General features: G+C 49.9%; 1 protein-coding gene across 7 annotated transcripts in view; it reads left to right on the top strand.

The window, feature by feature from the left end:
* nrip1b (nuclear receptor interacting protein 1b) overlaps positions 1-17,548 on the top strand; it is a 37,826-nt gene that overhangs the window by 13,171 nt on the left and 7,107 nt on the right. For 2 of the 7 annotated variants that reach the window (XM_072658831.1, XM_072658834.1), the window contains one exon: positions 383-515. The exons of 3 other annotated variants lie outside the window; for them this stretch is intronic. The gene's annotated coding sequence lies outside the window, so the exon portion shown is untranslated. Of the gene's footprint in view, positions 1-382; positions 516-1,559; positions 2,543-2,690; positions 3,119-16,482; positions 16,565-17,548 lie in introns of those variants that run through there. 2 more of the 7 variants (XM_072658833.1, XM_072658836.1) reach the window with 2 other exon arrangements.

Below are 17,548 nucleotides of genomic sequence, written 5' to 3' on the forward strand. Positions count from 1 at the left end.
GTGATATAACCTAGGTGACACCAGAGCTTTTAAGGTACAGTAGCCTCATAGCACCAGTGCAGACCTAAAGAAGCAAACCACAGGCTCCAAACATTTGAGGTGTAGGGGACATTGTGTAAATTAGATTTTTGGCAAACCGTCGAAATAGCCCATAGTAGGGCATAAAAAACTTTAATGTCATAGTATGTGCTATGCGTACGGCCCATTTAAGAAAATTAAGCCCATTTTGAATGCAGGGACTTATTTAGCCTAAGTTTTAACTTATGGTTATAAGTAAAGTTTGAGGCCAGATTAGGGATGTCGCAAGAACCAGTACTTCAGTACCAAGTCGATGCTAAATTTCTAAAAACATGACGGTACTTGTTTTATACTTTTTGCCTAGACAAGCAGAGAGAAGAGGGATGCCCTGGTAGGAGAACCTGAACAACAAGGAAACCTGAAAGGGAACCAATCAGCCTGTGAACAGTGGGAAACACTCCTAAGACCATTCCCTCGACTCTTCGTCCTCTAAACAGGTGTGATTCGAGCCTCAGTTAGCTGAAACACGGCCTGTGCTGCGGTGATCAGCCTGCTAGCTAACTTATCTAAGCCTAGATAGCCGACTACCCGAGTCCAAGCCCAGCAGAACCGGCCTCTCATTTCTCTGTCTCGCTGTAGCTGAGCTAGTTGAGGCTAGGAAAGGCTAGCTCAGCAGGTGGGCTAAGCTACAGATCCAAATCCAATCAGGACCAGACGTTTATAGGTGGAGTGTATAGAGGAGTTTCAGTCAGACTGCCTGAGTTAGTTCTGTGGAGATTCTGTGGACTGTTATTCTGCTAGCTAAGCTAATGCTAACCAGCGTCTCTCTCCTTATCCAGAGCGGTTTAACGGGTGTAATGGTGAGATTGACGGTTTAACATTGATTGAAAGCTATGCAGTGTTGACTTGGTCACCCTGTGTGGAAACTGAACAGTGTATTTGGTCATTTTTCAGTCTTAGGATTTTACTGCCAAACCAGATCGTACTGTGGTTCACTGAAATTGTTCAAATCCTCAACTTGTGTTACGGTATGTCAGCTCATGGAATATCATTAAAAACTGTCACAGAGAGAAGAATCCAGTGGCCAGGCTGGCTGAGTTTGGCTGCAGGCGCTATTTAATTAAGGCGTGAGCTGCTTCCACGCAAGCTGCCTGATAAGGGCTTCATACATCTCTGATCCGAGCTGAGCTTGCTCTCAGAGCACTGGGGTTAATGAAGGTACAATATCTCTCTCTCTCTCTCTCTCTCTCTTTCTCTCTCGCTCTCTCTCACTTTCGCTGTCTTTCTCTTAGTCTCCCCCTCGTCTTTTTTCCCCCACCTCTCTCTCTCTCTCTCTCTCTCTCTCTCTCTCTCTCTCTCTCTCTCTTTCTCTCTATCTCTCCTCTCTTTTCTGTCTTCTTCTCTTCGAGGTGCCTGATCAGACTCTGCGGCGCTCTTCACATGCACTCTTGGAAGGGAAAAAAAGGGAGAGAGAGAGAGAGAGAGAGAGAGAGAGAGAGAGAGAGAGAGAGAGAGAGGGAGAGAAAAGTGGGTCATGGCGACCTATTTTTCTCACAGTTCACGGAGGCAGAGGGTGGCAAGGCTGTCGTCAGTCAGATGGGGAGCAGGGCTTGATAGGGAGGCAGGGCCTTGTCTCCAGACGCAGCGACACAGAAGTGGGTCAGCGGCAAAGGCTACATCTTGTAAACGGCTTGTCGTATTGTGGAGGAAGCTGCAAATGAACCATAGATTATATACCCCAGGCTGTGCACGGAGGGTCCTCGCTTTTCCCAGGCCCGTCTCGTGGACACGCAGGCCCTGCAGAAATTCTTCCTGAAGAAATGTAATACTTAGCTCAGCTATACACACACACACATACACACGCACAGAGAGAGAAAAGCACACTTAACCATAATGAATCAGGTAAGTGACTGTGAAAACTAATTCCAAATCCAGGTGTCCTTACTCCAGGTGGAATATGCATATTTTTAAAGGTGGGTGACAGTCAAAGAATCCTTCACATTGTAAGAGATTTTTTTTAATGCCTTCTTTGATGGATTTCCACACCTCATTGCAGTCCAGACCGAATGAATCGAATTTCAGACCTGCAGTAAAAAGGTGCATGGTCTTGACCGGGGTTTCAGAACGCACCATTTTCCCAAGCATGGCTTGTCGAAATCAGGAGAGGTTCCCTTGCAGTTTTGCGGCCTAGCTCCGAGCCGTGCTAAAGACCCTTTCACCCCGATAGTCATATGCAGGCTCAGGGCTGAAGCGGTGAGGGCGCAGGCTTGCCGAAAAATTACACCGACACCAAGAGCCGGAGAGAATCCCGCTGAGCCTTATTTCACCATGGCTGCTGAGAGGTAGGAATTCAAGAGGGAGCAAATGGGACTTTGACCCTGATCTGTGTGTTTTTAATGTTTGAGTTGTGCTGAAGTGTGATTCGCAGGCCGGCCCGCTGCAGCACCCACAAGTGCTCTGACTAATGGAACCCAAATTGGCGAGGTCCTGTAGCCTGCGCTGAAGGCGTGCTATATTTACCCAGGTGTGCAGACCCTCAGTTGCAATGGCACATTACAAATCAGCCTGGAGTTGGGTTATAGGCCAAAGATTAGCATTGTGTATTTTTGTATTTGAATGGGTCTGAACCCAACAGGTTGCATAATAATAATAACATTTCTTGTTATTATTAGCCTATGGGCACCTGGTCTCGGTGCGAAAGCCCCTCGCACTAATCAGCGGCGTCCTCAGGCAGGTTGTGCCAGAGCATTGGGCTGTGTGCAGTAATCTGATGAAGTCTGGCTGGAGGTGAGGAGGCCTGCAGCCGGTTCAGGACTGGCTCCGGCCGCTCAGCGGGCCGGCAGCGAGGAACAGAACAGATGGTTTCCAGCAGGACCACAGATGACATGCGATAGCATTACAGTGAGGAAAGGTCAGCCGATAGCGCTGGCCGCACTCTGGGCCAGCGAAATCCCCCGCAAAGGACGAGCTCTGCGTTGTCCCGTTCCTGCATCCCGCTTTGAGATTGAGCCGTTTGTCGGATCGCAGCGGTACTGGACAATTTACATGGTGTTCGGACAAGCAGTACTTGTTGAGCTTCAGTCAGCTTTCATTTTTTAGGGTAAGTTTCTTGTATCCCACCTCACATGAATGTTGGCCACTGTCTTCAGTTCTCCAGACTTTATTCTTCCTATTCCTTACTTTTATTTAGTAATTACATACTGAAGTCACTCGTATTTGTTGCTCCATTAGGCGTGTGTGTGGGCTGTAGTTTTATTAGTAGTGTTTATGGGTGTAGAGTGTAGTCGTTTTATTGGGCTCTAGTCAAGTTGAGGGAGCTTTTGTTGGGTGGCAGTGAGGCTCAGACAGTTTTTGCTGGGCAGAATATTTCTTGGTGTGCGGTCTGGTTGGGACAGAATGTTTGAGGGGCCACAGTTTGGGTGGGACAGAATTTTGGTCAGGACTCGTTTGGGTTGAGAGTATTTTTAATGGGCTGCAATCTTGTTGGGACAGAATGTTTGATGGGCTGCAATCTGGTTGGGACAGAATTTTTGATGGACCAATTTGGGTGGGGCAGAATTTTGGTCAGACGCATCTGGGATAAGAGTATTTTTAATGGGCTGCAATCTTGTTGGGACAGAATGTTTGATAGGCTTCAGTCTTGGGACAATTTTTGATAGGCTGCAGTCTTGGGACAGACTTTTTGATGAGCTGCAGTCTTGTTGGGACAGAATTTTTGATAGGCTGCAGTCTTGGGACAGACTTTTTGATGGGATGCAGTCTTGGGACAGACTTTTTGATGGGATGCAGTCTTGGGACAGACTTTTTGATGGGATGCAGTCTTGTTGGGACAGACATTTTGATGGGCTGCAGTCTTGTTGGGACAGAATTTTTGATAGGCTGCAGTCTTGGGACAATTTTTGATGGGATGCAGTCTTGTTGGGACAGAATTTTTGATAGGCTGCAGTCTTGGGACAATTTTTGATAGGATGCAGTCTTGTTGGGACAGAATTTTTGATAGGCTGCAGTCTTCGGACAATTTTTGATGGGATGCAGTCTTGTTGGGACAGAATTTTTGATGGGCTGCAGTCTTGTTAGGACAGACTTTTTGATGGGATGCATCTAGGTTGAGAGTATTTCTGCAGTCTGGTTGGGACAGAATTTTTGATGGGATGCAGTTCGGGTTGGGACAGAAATTTGGTCAGAACCCCTCAGAATGTGCTCTGATTATTTGAGGGTTCGGTCCGAAGCGTAGTAAGATCAAGCTCTCATCCCGTTTGCTGTGCGTCTGAGTGTTAAAGTACGAGAACATGTGCATCTCACCTCCTCTTCCCACGCTCCAGCGTCACAGCCACAGAGGACCGTCCAAATATTTGCTTAAAGCTATGAACCTTGGTGCAGCACCCTGGTGCATCCAAGGGCACTACATTTGCATGGTGATAAAAATTCGCTCCCTCCTCCCACGGAACGCACCCGCTGTAGAATTATTTCCGGAGAATTATCCTGTCCTCACGCCACGAGGCATCAGCGGAGAACACCGGGCTGCTGAGGAGGTTTAAGAATGCGGAGTTGAGGCTCAGTTCATGAAGCGGCTTTATCGTTCCTCTCCTCCCGTCCTGCGCTCGCATCAAACAGTGTCTGATATAAACCAGCAGCAGCTTGTTCAGCAAATCAAGCAATGCTTTTTTTTTTTTTTGGGCTCTTCTTCTTCTTTTTCTTCTATTTTTTTCTTGTTTGCCTGCTGTATTCCTCAGCTGTCTCAGGGCCACATCAGTACGGAGGGTTCTGCTCATTATCCTCAGGCCCTTTCGCTGAAGCATGCTGCCTGGGTCCGTCCAGGGCCTCTCCGCACCTAATGTTAACGCATTCCAGGTATACCTTTTGTTTTCTTCCGCTTGAGATCCACACACCCCCAGTGGCACCGCCACCATCCCACCCTACACCCACCAGCCCGTATTAGCGGGCTGAATTCATGGCGGAGGTTAAAAATACACCAGTCAGACATTTTGAAATTCTGCCTGTATCTCTGAGTTCAGTGGTAGGGTTAGAGATCCAACGTTGTGATAATGCTCTCCCCACTGGGGGTCCGATAAGAGCAGCCGTGCAGATTGAAAGAGAGGGGATAAGAAGAAGGGGGGGGGGGATGAGAGAGCGAGAGAGAGAAAGGGAGAGAGACACCGGAGGAGATTTGAGATGTCTATCAGGCAGCGTGAAGGTTTTTGTCTTGCAGATCCAGTTCAAGGGCGCCTGCAGGCGAGGCAGCTCGCGCCGTGCCAGCGATGCCGCTCAAGGTCACACACACTCGCCCTGTGACATTCAGGGAACAACAGGAAACGGGACGGGAGGGGAGGGGAGGGTGGGCACTGTAAAAATCCATCATCCCCCACTCACACCACCACCCCCAGCGCCCCTTTCTTGCGTACAGGGGGGAAAAAAACAAGCTTTAACCCCCTTGGTGACTCGACTAGGGGCTCTGCGGCCAGATATACTTCGTCTTGTGCCTCACAATAAGCTTTGTTTGGGAGACTGTGATCGAGGGCTGCTCCCCACTCTGCGTCTGGCAGAGCTGAAAAGGAGCCAAGGCAGCTTTGTAGTGCCACATATGCAAGCAAGAGCCAGAGTGTGTGCTCCGGTGTGTGTATGTGTGTGTTAACTTGTGGGGGGGGCAGGGGGAGAGTCTTAAAGTTATTTAAAGAGACAACCGTCCAAATTCGTCTGCTGCGGTGGGCTCCCCGACCAGCTGAACTTCACGACTGTCCAAACAGTCGCCAGTGGCCCCTTCCCCCTCCTTTTGAATTCCTGCTTTTTAGCCCTTCTAGACATTTGCTTATGGCTACGACGGAGATACACGTAGACAAAAGCTGACGGGACGCGAAAACAGCACGGTACAAAGCCCAGCACTCGCCAGGACGATGTGACCCAGATAGGAAGAAAGGCAAGGTTCGGGTTTAGCGGTTCAGGAGGGCCTTCATTAGCTGGCTTCTTTGGGTGCTGAATTGTTTAGCACTTCCCGAAGTGGCTGACCAGAGTAACGTCTTATATGTTTTTGGACTGTTTCCATTCACATTCATGGCATTTATCCAGAGCAGCTCGCCCAAGTGTTTAGTTGTCCAGCTAGTGTGAATAGGCTGGAGTCCAGAGAGACCTGCCTCTATGCATAGATACTGCCAAGTACACAAGTCAGTACCGAGACCTAGCTACACAGATGCATTATACTCCTTACACTGTACCTGATTCCTAAGAAAAGTACATTACATGTCCAAATATTTGTGGACACCTCTTCTACTACTGCTACTTTAGGTCGCACCCATTGCTGACCCAGCTTCTCTAGTCCCTGTAGAGAAGGATTAACATTAGACTAGGGTTCTCTGGAGTGGGCTCGAGGGGGTATAATGCCCCCCAGCACTGAGCTGTGGAACTACTGTGTCGCTGACTTCAGTCAAATCCTCACAGCACCCCCCCCCCCCCCCCTCTAAAAGCAGGAGACGCGAATGAATACCCTTGATATCAGGAGGAACCATGATTGAGCAGGTGTCCCAATACTTTCGTATTAGTGGTCAAAGTCTTCAGATTGGTCAGATTGGTCCACCACCATGGTTACAGGGCAGGGCGACAAGTCTTGATGCTTGTCTTCCATGCCTGTTGGAGGACGGTGGGTCAAGCCAAGCTGGACTTGGTACAGTCTGGGCTTTGACTATTGCCATCAGGTAGGGATGATCTGGGCCATCTTTGGCTTTGGTCCATTCGGTCCATTTTGCTTCTGTAACATCAATAACTCCAGTGATTGGTTCTGAGGAGTCCTCAATACCAGACGTTGTAAACGGGCCACAACCCCTTGGAGCCAGATTGGGTAGGCTTGAACCCAGCCAACCTGCGACACACTGGACCTGTTTTCTGGATCTGAGCTGATCAGTCAATCAGTGGCGCTGTGAATTCGGTGCCTTCTTGTTCGGACACTTTCAGCAGTACTGTTTTCCTTGTTTCGGTCAACCATTTGATTAAACCGGGGGGAAAAAACAGCGGACTGAGCGATCAATAGGCATCGTCGCGGGTCCACATCCGCTGGACCGTAAATCTTCCGCAGGCTGCTGTCCAACTCCTTCCCTTTCATTTTTGCAGATTAGTTGTCCCATTACTCAAAACAGATGTGTTTGGAGATGATGAATTAGGTGGTTACAGCGAATTTGTCATCAGTTGATATCCGCCGCACTCTCGACTTACGACGTGCGCCGTCACGACTGCACACGCATGAAAACCTCAGCACACTCTGTTGCTGCAGCACGCCAAACGTCCCTCGCGTAGGACCTGAGCCGAGATCTCCCATCTGGGGTAGGGCAGGGGGAGCTGAGAGCACCAGGAGCACGGTCGCTCTTCTTTTTGAATGTGCCTGGCATTCCTCCATCATTTAATTAAGAGTGGGGAGATTACTTGGGTCTGCAGGCTCATGTAGATCTGATTAAACTTGTGCAAGTCTACTGCTTGCTCTTTGTGGGCTCGGCGTAGCAGTTAGCCACTATCAGGGAGGAGGACAATGTGGAGAAGTCGAAGAAGAAGGCGAGGGAGAAGTCGGGGAGATGTAGTCTGTGGCAGAAATATTCCCCTGTCCTTAGGTGGAAAAACGCCATACCGGATAGCTTGAAATCCTTCCTGCTGGTGGCTTGGCGAGGTAAAACGATGGAAGGGTGGGTAGGAGAGCCCTGGCGACACCCTATTAGCCTGTAGCTGGAACTGGGTAGGTGAACACTCTTGTCACTGACTGCAGTCAAATCCTCACAGCAATGCTCCTCCAAAAGCAGGAGAAACTAATGAATACCCTTGGTATCAGGAGGAACCATAAATGAGCAGGTGTCCCAATACTTTAGTTAATTTAGATGACTGTTGCTGATGCTTGTCTTCCATGCTTGTTGGAAGACGGTGGGTCAAGCCAAGCTGGACTTGAAGCTCAAAGGGCTCTTGGTACAGTCTGGGCTTTGACTCAATAACTCCAGTGATTAGTTCTGAGGAGCCCCAATACCAGGCAATTGGGTAGGCTTGAACCCAGCCAACCTGCGAGACACTGGAACCGTTTTCTGGATCTGATCGGATCCTGACCACACCCCATTAGCTTGTAGCTGGAACTGGGTAGGTGAACACGGTGCAAGACTATTATAGCGTTTGGTTTGGCTGCAAACTGGTAGGGTCTTTACTAGGGATGCACTGATCCAATACTAGGATCGGATATCGGTCTCAATACTAACAAAATCAGATAATTAGTCGGATAATTAGTCTGATTCAAAGGACCGATCCATTCACAGAATTCTAGGCTTCATAAGTCAGGGTCAGAGTGCCCTCGATCTGTCATCAATCAACTATCAGCGAGTAATCCAGCTCGTCTTCCATATGAGAAGAACCGAGAAGGGAGGGGCTGCTCACTCCTCTTTAGTCTCTCAGACTTCGAATTTCAGAATAAAAGTCCTGAGCCCAGACGACACTGTGCCAAGGTCCGATATATTTATTAATTCAACAGTGGTACCGGATCGGTAGCGGGTATCGGCCGATACGCAAAGTTCATGTATCTTATCTGTATCGGAACAGAAAAAGATGAATCGGTGCATTTCTGGTCTTTACACAACAGCGGTTCTGCTGTGGCACTGCTCAGAAGAAGAACCCTTCGCAGCACCTTTATTTGGAGGGTGGAGAGATGGTCAAGAGGCCATAGCTGTGTGTAGCCTACCGAAAATAACCAGCTGAGGAGTCACAGCACTGTATCGAATTCAGTAGAATTCAGAATTTTGGAACCCGCCACACCCCCACCGCCACCCCGCCACGACCTTTCCTGCGATTTTGAAATATGTCGCTGTAATTTACACCTGCAGCTGCGCTGGCGTCCGACAGGGATTTTGGGGGGGTTTTGGGGGGGGGTAGGAGGTAGGAGGATGGTTCTGCAGCTTTGCGTGACAGCTGCCTAATTGGGCATTCTCCCCTTGCAGCACGGCCGTCTCCTGCAGCCGGGGCCACTGACGAATAGCGGCGGATTACAGATGAGGGCACAGCGACCCGCTTGACCTTCCCTGCGAGCTGCGAGAGGGATGGGCCCCGAGGGTTTGGGGGCGGGGGGGTAGTTGGGTGTTGAGAGTTCGGCTGTGCCCGGGTCACCAGAGGGTGAGGTCATGAGAAGGTGGGGGTTCTGCCAGGTGGCAGATGACAGAGTGTCACATGACGACGGGGCCGTGTCAGGATGTCAAGGGCGCTGTTGCAGTCTCGCGGTCTTTCTCTCTCGCTGCCTCTCGCGCGGCCTCTCGCGCTCTCGATCCCTTTTCGTTCATTCGTTCTGGGATCGTGTGAGAGCAGGCAGAAGATGGCAGTTTCCTGCCTCACTCACTTTCCTCTCTTTCTCTCTCTCTCTGTGTCTCTCTCTCGCGCTTTCTCTCATCAACCCTTCCTCCCTTTTCCTCTGTTGTCTCCTCCCCCCAGCTGTGTGCGAGACTGCCAAGGTGAGGTTGCGTCCTCTTGTTAGGAGCGATTAATGGCACTCGTTATGTACATAATGAAATATTCCTGCTGATGCAAAAAGGTGCTGTTGACTCGCCTGTCTCATCTCCACCGCTGCCGGCCTCTTTATCGCTGAGTGGGGAAGACATGGCTGCTAATACGGGAGTTTTTCCTCAGCAATATCAACACCAAGCCCACCAAGCCCACCGATCCCACGATCATATTTAGGCCTAGATCTAAACTGCTCATTTTTTCTGACCCCCCCTCACTTCCCCCATATGAAAACATGCATATCAAAAGCGCATATTATGATCAGATCAGCGATTTTATATAAATATGTGGGTTTTATTTATTTATTTATTTATTTTTTATTCCCACGTGAGGCTAATCTCCTGAACAGCGAATGACAAATGTGCAGTGCATTTGCAGCGTGTGACAGACGGAAGCGTCAGAGCGTAAATGGAAAGCTCCAGATCGCCCCTCCAATTTCCTGCCTGAGGTGTATGCGCTGAATCTCTAATGAACGTCGTCTTAATGCATCACGCCGGCGCAGGAAGACCAGCTCCGTGCGGCTGACGGAGAGTCCATGGCCAACTTTCCCCATTAATGTCTATCACAGCTTATAGCCCAGAACTCCTTCTCTGGCAAATGCAATTTGCTACAGCGTGACTGTATTGAGGAATCACAAGGCAGGAGGGCGATAGTGTGTGTGTGTGTGTGTGTGTGTGAATGTGGACATGTGTTTGTTTTCATACATTGTAGGACTTGTAGGAATTGTGGGGAAAAACGAGTCCAGCAGAATTCTCTCCTGATCCAGGGACGGGTAGAATAAGCCTCCTTTCGGGCATCCAGCTATAATCCTGATACTCAAAACAGATGAAGTGACCAGGTGTGAACGGGGTCTGAGAGTCTTCCAGATCCCGTTTGGGGGATTTTCAGCCATCCTTCCTTGGATGCACAAGGCTTTCAGTTCTGTGAGATTCATGGGTTGCACCCTAAGCTGTCTTGTCTTTTTGAAGACGTTCAGGTTGGGGGGCTGTGTGGGTCATCTTAAAATCTTAAAACCATTAGCTTGCACCTCTTCAAGTGGCTCAGTTTGATTTGTGAGGTGTGTTTAGGATCAGTATCCTTCCTCTCCTGCTTTTTTTTTTTAATTGGATCCGTTCTTCCTTTTTTATTTTAGTAAAAATGCTCCCCGTGCCACTGGCTGCAACACAACCTCTCCCTTGCTTAACAGTTGGAGAAGGCTTCTTTATATGTGTATGTTTTTCTTGTAATTTTTAATAAATAATAATAAGCAGGTACAGGTAAATAAATAAATAAATGTGTGTGTGTGTGTGTGAGACTGCACGTCCTAGTCTTGTATTGGAAGTGTGTGTGTTTCTGTGAGTGTTGAGGGAAGCAAAGCTGGTTGCGAGCGCCGTCCACCGTCCTCTCGAGTGACTGATGTATATAATGTATGTGTGTGTGTGTGTGTGTGTGTGTGCGTGTCTGTGTGTGAGAGTTTCTGTTTATAGACTGAGTGACAGGGAGGCGGCTGGGTTACCGCAGGTTTAACAGTTTAACAGTGACCTTGTTGCGCACGTAGCTTTCCAGCGTCTGAGCCTCGCGACGGCCCTCTAATCCCTTGCCCTGGTACACGTAGCCTTGATTAGTGGCAGCACACTTATCTGGGCAGAAGACCGCGCACCCTCCTTTAACCATCGGCTGTGGTCTGGGCCACGGGCCGCGTCAAGGCATGGGAAAATGGCGAGAGGGGTGTGGGGAGTGCAGATAGGAGCATGGTAAGTGTGTGTATTCGCGTTCGAAGGGGGGGGGTCATTAGTATTCCGCCGAAGCTTCCTTGTCAGTAGAGCAAATTGATCACCACACTTTACCTGTATCAGCGTGCACAGCTTGGGAAAAGATAGGCTGGCGTGGCGTGACTGTACATGCGGTACAGTCACTAAAGGAGGGTGTCTTTCTGTTAGATCTGATCACCAGGTGTACGGTGTTAACACACTGTAGTCCCACTGCGTTTGATGGCTGACGTACCACCGGGGGGGGGGGGGGGGTGCTTTACAGAGGAAGAAGGAAGGCAATGCTGCCTTGGGTGATTTTCGTCTGCATGGTCAGTTGTGAGGGAGGGGGTCTTCACCATTCTTTGCAACCCATGACCAGCGACCAAGGACAGGAGTGGCTCTCATTGGTCTAAGGCCTACCTTTGTAGGGTGACTTTGTAGGGTCAGTTGTAGTGCTCGTGTCAGAGCCTCAGTCTGGAGGAGTCGTAACGATGCTCGATGATTAGAGCAAGAGGGAGCGTAACAGAATGCAGTATCAGATGAAGGCTGGAGAAGTCTGAACTCCAGTGATTAGAGTAGGAGCTTGAGAGGGACAGGGTAATCACATTTTGGTGACCTGGCATTTTATTGGCTGCTGCTCCATGCCAGGCCTGCCAGCTGAATTGATGCTCACCCGAGGTTTGTTCCCGAAGGTTACACGTAATCATTTTAGCTTCTAATAGGTTAAGTGCACTTAATTGATTGAAGACGTAGGCCCTAGCTGCTGCCCATATAGAACTCCATATGTAGGTGGGCCGCGTCCGTAATAGACGTATGCCGTTGTTGTTGCTGCTGCTTCTGCTGCTGCTGTTCAGACTTGTCCGACAGCAAGCTCTGCCCTACCCTCCCACAGTTTTAAGGAGTGTATTCAAGACGTGTTCCCAGCTTGACCACAACACATCCATTACAGCATAAATCAAACATTGAGTCGTATCAGCAGTGTTATTTTTTTTTCCCCACTTCATAGTGCGGCCAGGCATACACAGCCGCCGCTACGACTTTCTTCAGGAAACTTCTGAGGTGATTCATCATCTCGTACATATCTGTCCCCTGGGAACGCCTCGCAAAACGAATTTATAATCGACGTCTGAGCCCGACATTACGCTGCTCTGGTTAATGTTTGCCGTGGCAACTCAATTTCTGAACAGAATTCACCTGCGTTTACTGTTTAGTAAAGGTTAGAGAAGTGGACTCGGGCCAAGAAGGGTGCGAAAGGTCACTGGTCCAATCCCCACGACTTGCTGAGGAGCCCCTGAGGTGCCCCTAAGGCACCCCAAGGCACCCGAATCCGCTCCCAAGTCCTGAGGCTGCCCACTGAGTGTGTGTGTTTGTGTGTTCGCAGTGGTCAGTGGTTTATAATAATCACAAGGTTGTGAGTTCGATACCCAGCTGCATTAGACTGCCACTGTTTGGTTTCTTGAGCAAGGTCCTTTACCTCTACTCCATGACCGGTTCTGCATGGCGGACCCTGCACGTTCGGACACTTTCAGACACCTTGGTATGGAGATACGGAGGCCTCATGCTGCTAGGAACAACGGCCCTGTGCTTTAAATCCCAAAGCGTTCAGTCAGTCCGAGCAAACCAACAGTAGAACCCCTCAGAACCTGTCAGGGCCGGCTTGGGTGCCATTAAGCAAGGCACCCAACCTTCGACCACCCCAGGCCGCCCACTGTTACACCCACCCACACACACACACACCTAACTTCCAGTAGTTATCAGTCACAGGGTTGTTGGTTCGATACCCAGGTCTGCTAAACTGGCTCTTTTGGGTTTCTTGAGCAAGATCCCAGACCTATCTACTCCAGGGGCATTATAGCATGGCTGTAGTTACAGCCCGCGCTCTGACCCTGGCTTTCTAAGCTGGGTTATACACAAGAGACGAGTTTCATTGTATCATAGGAGAATAAATGACAATAAAGGCACATCATCGTTATTATTACCCAACCTGATGAGGAACGCTGCGTGCCCCTTTGGCTTTTTCCTCATTTCTGCGTTCATAGTGAGGAGATAAGAGAGTGGGCCTGAGTCTACTTATGTAGGTCATGCTGATGTTAGGGATGGGCTTCAGCGCAGTAATTGGGGGTAGTAATGAACAGTATGTTTCAAAGGGCTCATGCAATAGGCAGGGTGAGTGTGTGGGTAAGTTAGTCGGTCATGGCTCTTTGGAATTAGGTCACAGCGGCCTAGATTTTTTTTTTTCGGGAGGGTTTTGATGTTGGTTTGTTCGGGTTGACTGAGCGCTCTGGCCACACGAGGTCTCCCCGTATCTGTTTATTTGCTGTGCACCTCCCAAGGTGATGGCGGCTCCGGCATCAAACTTTCCTTACAGAGCCCGGCGTGTTCACCGGCGGAGATTTCTGCAATTGCATTCGGCCAGGTAGTGAGCCTTTTTGTTTTATTTAATCTACCTGAGCCATATTGAATTTACACACACCGCACTGAATGTCTAAGTGAGGCAGGCCTGTTGAGTAGCTGCCGCAACCCCTGCCTCCGATAACATAATCTAAAAGTGTTTAGCCTTGGGTTCCTCCTTTAGATTCCTTTAACCTTGACTTACCTTTAAATGCAGCGTGCGAGCGCACATCTGCCAGCCCCCGTGTCCGATATTAGTGATATACACAGCCAGGGCTGCATTGTCACTTTTTATTAACACTGAGAGCTTTGCATGGATAGCAGCTGTTGCGTCCATGCAAAAAAAAAAAATAGCGCCTCGGCGAGGTGGACGACCTTGACTTCCACCGCGGATCCTGTGGATGGCTTTTCCTTTTCTATTAATCATGCATTTTAAATGGCTTAAATGGATTACAATTTCTGACAATGGAAGTAATTTATTAGCTCTTTTTGCTGTGTGTGTGTGTGTGTGTTGGGAGTGTTGGGAGGGGTGGTGGGGGACGGGGGGAGTGGTAAGTGGAAGGGTATTGCAATTAATCTTGTACCCCGCATGTTGAACGATGGTAGATTGGCTTTTGGATATCAAATCCCTGACATTTGCATCAGGTCCGGCCCTCTCCGGCAGCACAGTCCATTTTCTCCCCCAACTCCGAGCTGGAAATTGCCTCTCAGCCACTGATAGTGTTGTGACCTTCCTGTTCTTGGTTGTCTCGGCGAGTGAGGAAAGACACGCTGCGATGATAAAGCATTCGCGCCCGCCGCTGCCGCCACCGCCGCTGCTGCTGCTTCTTTTTCCGCCACCGGCGAGTGAAATCACTTAAAATGCTGTTGGGTGTTATTGGTTGACATTGTCAGAGATAATGGATAATTACTTGGAGGCCGGTAAGTCGAGCGAAAAGAGGAGACGGAGAGGGACGCACACTTTTTTTTTTTTGCCTCGTACGTCCAGCAGGGTGGTGCCGGGAGAGTGCGCGAGGGCAGAGGACAGATTCACGGATGCGAAAGGTCACTCTCGATATGTGCTCTGCAAGATCGTGTAGTACACGCGTTTCCTTGTCTTTAGTGCCATCCCGATGCCGGATCCCATCACCTCCCGCTCCCTGAGGCATACATGGATAGCCATACAGCCGCATAAGTGCTGGGTTTGCATGGACCTTGGCATTACCCCCTCCCCCAAGGTCTGCCATTGTGAAACATATGTAGGCTGAGATTTGATCTGCTTTGATCTGGTTTTAATCCAGCTTTAGTCGGGACTTCGCTCCTCGTTTGCTTTCTTTCTACAGTCGTTTCGCTTCGTTCTCCTTGTCTCGGTGTCTTGTGTTTTGCACCATTTGGTTTCCGTCCAATTCCTTGTTTTAAACACCCCGATACCCTGGATACAAAAATACACCGAGCGCTTTTATTGGCCCGCTGTGTACGTTGCTTTTTTCTAATTGAGCCTAAGCCAGCGGCGGGGAAATAGACTTAATCCTGCCCATTATGATTAGCAGGAGACGTCAGATGGCCCTGTTGTAGCAGGGTGTCTTTTGTTGTCGTCAAATATGGGTCAGCAGATTAGGACTTGTTGAGGTGCCCCTAAGGCTCCCGACTCCGCTCCCAAGTCCTGAGGCTGCCCACGGAGTGTGTGTTCGTGTGTTCGCAGTGGTCAGTGTTTTATAATAATCACAAGGTTGTGAGTTCGATACCCAGCTGCATTAGACTGCCACTGTCTGGTTTCTTGAGCAAGGTCCTTTACTTCTACTCGATGACCGGTCCTGCATGGCGGACCCTGCATGTTCGGACACTTTCAGGCACCTTTGTACGGAGATACGGAGGCCTCATGCTGCTAGGAACGACGACCCTGTGCTTTAAATCCGAGCAGAACCCATCAGAACCTGTCAGGGCCGGCTGGGGTGCCATTAAGCAAGGCACCCAAGCTTCGACCACCCCAGGCGGCCCACTGCTCCAGGTGTGTGTGTGGGTGGAAGTGTTCACTGCCAGTAGTTATCAGTCACAGGGTTGTTGGTTCGATACCCAAGTCTGCTAAACTTATTAGCAGATTAGGACAGCCCTGCCGTAACTGAGACTGATGTGACCGGTCTGAATTAACGACTTCATCAATCAGTTAATTAATTAATTCCATTTCCTCCTTGTGTCCTTTTTTTTGGAGGCTTTTTTCTGAGCTTGGTTTTGGCTAACCTTTTACCGATCTGCATGAGGCCGAACCGTGCTAAGGTTAACAAACAGCGGAGTCACAGATCAGACGGACCTGTGTGTCAGGCCTGCTAGCTTCGCAGCAAGGTAATCCTAATGCTACACAACGACAACGACAACACAACGGTTTGCTGACTGCTCCTCTGAAAGCTGTTGCAGTGCCTTCAGGTCCTCATCATCAAGCCTCTTTTTTTTTTTCTTGTGCAAGTCCGTTCCCAACGCGTTACTCCGGCACCCGGGGCAGGACGACTTGAAGGATAAGACAGTCTCTGGCAACTGAATGGCACTCGGGGGAAGGTGGAGTGCTCTGTATTAATTAACCTTTGTGGCTGTGGCCCTGACTGTGGGAAGCGAGGGCTGTTTGTGGAGCCGGAGCTGACAGGGATCAGGTCCAGGGTCTGCGAGCGCACAGCCACTGGCAGCGTCATGCTATTTGACAGAGTGTGAGCTGTGATGCTGTAGCCCTGTGGAGCCGCAGCCTGACAGGTGCATCAGGTCCCTCCTCTTCCCTCCTCCTACCCCCCCCCCCCTTCCTCCATTCTCCTCTTTACACCTGCCAGCCTTGCCAAGCCACTGCCAGGCGGAGTGTTGGGAGACTGATGACAGCCAGCTTCAATCCGAAAGGGGCTTTCACACCTCCAGAACCAGCTAACGGCAGGCGGAGAACAGTGTCGGTGCTAAACACGCACTTGGTATGTGTCAGGAGGGAAGATACACTTATTCCCAAAACACGTCTCCCAGCTAAATAATGCCTTGTCCACTTCCAGCTAAATAATGGCTTGTCTTTTGAACCTCCCTTCCCCCCCCCCCCCGCTCTCTTTCTTTAACACGCCGCTCCTCATTCCAGCGAGAAATCACACGCAGAGATGTCAGGCCTCTTTTAGGCAGAGCTTTCCCATTGAGTTGACACGGTGTGAGTGTGTGCGAGTGAGCGAGCGAGCGAGAAAGGCGTGGCTATATCTCACGGCATCCCGTAGCCTGTGGCTGAAGGTGTATGCGCTGTGTACCGTCTCCGTGTGACACTGGCTTTAGAGAGAAGTGACTGCTGAGCAGGAGGCGAGGCAGAGGGGGATGACCTCTTCGCTTTTTATCTACTGACCGCTTGGAGACTGCCACGCAGCCAAATGCGAGAGATAGGAGGCCGGACGCGGGAGGGATCGCGCTGCACACCACTGGGCTTCACATCTCTCTGCTGTTACAGCTACTGTCAGAGCAGTCAACACAGCCACTCAGCAAGGCTGTCTTCGGCTCTGCCAGCCAGATCTCGCTGACAAAACGCATCTGTGTTCGACGCTGTTAAATGGCGGGTGGGGGGGGTGGGCTATATCCAAGTCTACCGGCGCTAATTCCTCAGAGGATATTTTGTGTTTGGAAGTAGATAAGCTAAAAGGTAAGGAATGGAAAGGCCACTTTTTGGCGAAATTCGGACACACCCCGAGCGGTAGGTAGCCACCTCAGGCCCTGGGGAGCGATTGGGGGTTAGGTGTCTTGCTTGAGGGAACCTCAGTGTTCTCCCTTCGCTCCCTGTGCCCATTTCCTGCCGGTTCAGGGAATTGAAGTCTACCCTACTAGGAATAATTCTACCATACCTCTTAAAAATTTGTAAAGACCCCAGAATTCCCAGGCAGCCTGCATTTCCAGCACTTTTACTGGCCGATCTAGGTCCAGTCCCTGTA

This window comes from Salminus brasiliensis, chromosome 16, assembly GCF_030463535.1.
Source record: "Salminus brasiliensis chromosome 16, fSalBra1.hap2, whole genome shotgun sequence".
In the NCBI taxonomy this organism is placed as follows: Eukaryota; Metazoa; Chordata; class Actinopteri; order Characiformes; family Bryconidae; genus Salminus; species Salminus brasiliensis.